This window comes from Rutidosis leptorrhynchoides, chromosome 8, assembly GCF_046630445.1.
Source record: "Rutidosis leptorrhynchoides isolate AG116_Rl617_1_P2 chromosome 8, CSIRO_AGI_Rlap_v1, whole genome shotgun sequence".
In the NCBI taxonomy this organism is placed as follows: Eukaryota; Viridiplantae; Streptophyta; class Magnoliopsida; order Asterales; family Asteraceae; genus Rutidosis; species Rutidosis leptorrhynchoides.
The window spans coordinates 80314324-80318968 of record NC_092340.1 but is presented as its reverse complement, the minus strand read 5'-3'; positions in this window follow the sequence as shown (position 1 = coordinate 80318968).

Below are 4645 nucleotides of genomic sequence, written 5' to 3'. Positions count from 1 at the left end.
ATTCACGAATGTCATAACTTGATTTAATTGTTTAATTATTGTGTATATATATGGATTTATATATATATATTTAACTTGAAAATATGATAATTAAATATCTCATTAAGTATATTAACAAAGTATTATATATATATATTTTCATACTACTAATTTAAAGAGTTTTCAAACAATATATATTACTATTTAAACGACGTAATTAACTTATGTTAAAATGTATTTACATATAATGTATTACGAGTGTAAATACATCCTTACAAGTATTGAATACACTTTATAATATACCAATACATATAAAGGATAGCTATACTGGTATTTTCATTCAATTTCTTCAAGAATTCTACTCGCATTCATACGGCATTTTTACCCGTATTATATAAAGCTTCTAGAAGTATTTACTATTGGTATATACCAATAGAAATCTGCAATTATTTGTGTAATATGTCATCCATGACCTAATCAATTTAATATGTCATCCATGACTAAATACATTTTAACTTATCTTAGATATTTTCACTAAATACCAAATTTTCAAGCCTATAAATAGGCACCATTTCTAACTCATTTTTACACATTCATTTTCCAAATTTTACTTCCAATTTTCACACACACTTGCAAAACTCTCTCAAGTTTTGTTCTACTACTTCTTTCTAGCAACTTTACATTCTAAACTTGAGGTAAAAACTCTACTTCAACTCTTGTTCAATTCATATGTTTATAGCTATCTATATAAGAGTTTATAAACTAGAACATAGTTTAGTTGATTCTAAACTTGTTTGAAGAACTAATCTAATCTTTCTAACTTAACTCTAATAACACTTATTTATATTTATTATAATGTTATATTAAGTTAATATAAGAACTTATAACTTGTACATATGAAGAACACCTTGAAACTTAACATATATCGTTTAATCTCCATTCGGTAAAAAGCGGGCTGTTTTGGGTTGGGAATTAAAAACCTATCTTAGACTTTGAGTTCGAGGCTAAGACTTTGAAAATATGTTAATATATGTAAATAAGACTTCCATTATGTTTTTCATGATTTTAGACAAAGTGAAAGTATTTTATCAAAAATCATATATTGGGTGGATGCCGGGATTTTTTCAAATCTGTCCATCGACACAAAAAGAGGGTAAAGCTCTAAAAATTACTACTTGGGATGAAATTTTCGAATTGGTTTTGTAAAATTTATTTCTTAACGAATCCATAGCAATTTAATTCACTTTAAACGGAGTTGTAATGAATATTTGGCGAGCAAAACAAAATCTGCTAAAATTAACGTTGTATGGAAGAAATTTATATTATAAAAACTATATTAACCATATCCTTGTTAAATTTTCCTATATCCTATATATATTTGAACATGTTATCAGTAGTATAACAAAATATTATAATCTTGGTTAATTCTGTGATTGTATATATGTATAATAATATTCTTGGTACGTCCTAACACAATAAGTATACAATACGTTTTGATAAATCTTAAGACAATACGTACACAATACGTCTTAGTTAATTCTAAGACAATACGTATACAATACGTCTATGGGTTAATGTAAAGACAATACGTATACAATACGTCGTGGGGTAATTCAAAGATTATATATACCGATTATTGGACTGGTTGACATTTCAGACTATTTTGGACTACTAACAAATAACTACTAACATAAAAATGTTAAAAATTAATATATAAGTATTCTATGAACTTGTTTTATTTTATTCACATGTCTTATTATTATCTGAATCATTATTATTGTTATAGGTTCGTGAATCCAAGGACGACGGCCATATTTTTAATAAGCTGAAAACTTATTATTAATATACTTTTACTACGGTGAGTATATAGTCCCATTTTTAAACTTTAAAAATATTTTGGGATGAGAATACATGCATTTTATATTTTACGCTATGGACACAAGTACTTAAAATATATTCTACGTTGAGTTGTACCACCTTGCATATCTTCCCTAATAGCTTGGTAACTAATATTTACATGTTGTAAGAACATGTAAGCGCGAATCCTATTGATAGATCTATCGGGTTTGACAACCCCAACATGGCTAGTCGCTCTAGTATCGTAAACGGTTGCATAGTACTTCATTTTTACTACACTTGGTACAGTGTAGGGAGATTTCAAAATAAAGGGAATATGCTACATTTATGGTTAAGTATGGTTACCGAAACTGAAAGGATCCGAAACTAATCATCCGGACATCGTCCATATAGATTAAAAACGAATTACAATAGTTGATAACATCGCGAGGTACTTGACCTCTATATGATACATTTTACAAACGTTGCATTTATTTCTTAAAGGCAATCTATTATTACATCGAGAGTTGACATATTAGCCTAACATTTTATAACAACCAAATGATCTAATCTGCCATTTGCATAACAATAGTCTTTAATGAACTTCAATGACTCGAATGCAACGTCCTTGTATCATAGCTTAAATGGTCCCAAACAATATCCTTAATATGAGCTAATGCACAGCGGAAGACTTAATTCGTACCTGAGAATAACATGCTTTAAAACGTCAACATAAAGTTGGTGAGATATATAGGTTTGTTGCTAGCAGCGTTATAACAATGGACCACAAGATTTCGTATATAATCATTTCAATAAAAATATTCTAAGTGGTTGAGCACTTGGTAACCATACTTAACATTTTCACGTCGCATATTCCCTTTAATATGAAATCTTACTACACCGTACCAAGTGTAGTCACAAAACGAAGTACTGTGCAACCGTTGAATACTGGTCGTCCAGTCCGGTTGGGGTTGTCAGGCCCGATAGATCTATCAACAGGATTCGCGTTTACAATACCGCTGTAAATATTAGTTACCAAGCTACAGGGAAGTATGCCAGTGGTACAACTCAACGTAGAACATATTTTTCAGTTACTTGTGTCCATATCGTAAAACATAAAATACATGTATTCTCATCCCGAAATATTTAGAGTTTAAAAGTGGGACTATATACTCACTGTTGTCTTGAAGATATGTAATTTGACTCGGTCTCCGATTGATATCACGAACCTATCCATATATAATATATCAATATGTTTTCATTTTTAAACAAACGTTATAAATATATACTTGTTATACTTTTAATACTTTGAATAATTCCTTAGTCCGTAGTTAGCAGTCCGATGTTAGTAATTCAATTTTAATGGTTCATTTTTAGATGTTTAATATACCCGCAATGAAATAAATAAAACCCCCAACGAAATCAATAAAACCCCATCGTATATGTGTTGGTCGAGATTAATCTTGACCCATGGTACCGGTGTTGTCAAATGACGTGTTGCGTACATAAAGTACCGGTGTTGTCAAATGACGTGTTGCGTACAATCATGGGATCTTATGATTAATCTTCTCGTGTTGTTTACGGGTGATCCTGAACCATATAAAATTGAATTATAAGTACATATATATAAAATATCATGTTATCTTAGAAATATGTGATTTATATAATTTTTTTCCAATTGATCCCGTAATTGAAATGATCTAGGATAACCAATTTTGTTTCGGTCATAGTTTCTTCGTTACAAATCCGTTTTCGTTGATTCAAATTGCCATCTTCTTGGATCGAGTTCTTCTTTAAGACTATGAACTGTAAATACCTTGGTTTGTATTCAAAATCATACGGCATAGGTGAGACTTTAGTGAAACATATGAAGTTAAACATTTTTGTTACAACAAAATCATTTAATGACCATTTTTCTAAAAATACTTATACTTTGAAAAACCAAGTTTTACCTTGTTAAATTAACATATACATAAGTTATATTACAGGTCTTGAAGTATTTTAAAAGTTAAGTTAGAAGGATCTATTTAGTTTGCAAACAAGTTTGAAAACATTCAAACTATGTTCTTGTTGTTAAACTTTTGTACCACAAAATAAGATAGCTATATATATATGAATCAAATAAGGTTATGAACATAGATTCTACCTCAAGTTCCTTGGATAAGATTGCTGTAAAAGAGGAGTAAGAAGCTAGAATCAAAAAGGTGTTGGAAGTGGATGAAAGATTGGAAGTAAGTTGGTGTTCTTGGAAGGTTTTCTTGAAGTGTTTTTGTATGATTTTCTTATGGTGTTTTAGTATGGTTTTTGAAGCTAGATCTTCTTGAAAACTTTGCTGAATTGATTAAGGGTTTTAAGGCTTCAAAGTATGTGTGTGTTTTGGCTAAAATATTGAAGTAAAATGAAACAAAAATGCTCATGTATTTATACTAAAAAAAACGTGTATAATGGGAGTATATGGACAAAATTTTCAAGTAATCATTTTATGTATCTAGTCCTAATTGCTTCCAAATACAATTACCTAGCCCTAAGGGCATGTACAATGGCTGGTTAGGTGGTGATTTGACATGTATTTACTATTAGTAAATACATATAGAAGCTATGTATGATACGAGTACAAATACTCTAGGTATACGTATAGAATTTTGTGAAAAATGGAATGAGGATTCAAATATAGCTATCTTTTGTGAATACACTTATATGGTTTTATGTATTTAAGTCTTTAAAAGTGATTAAATACATTACTTATACGATATATGTATAAACATTATAGGTTGTAAGTATTTATGTCAAATAACGTTACGTATTGTTATTGTTTTGAAAACTTAAGTTA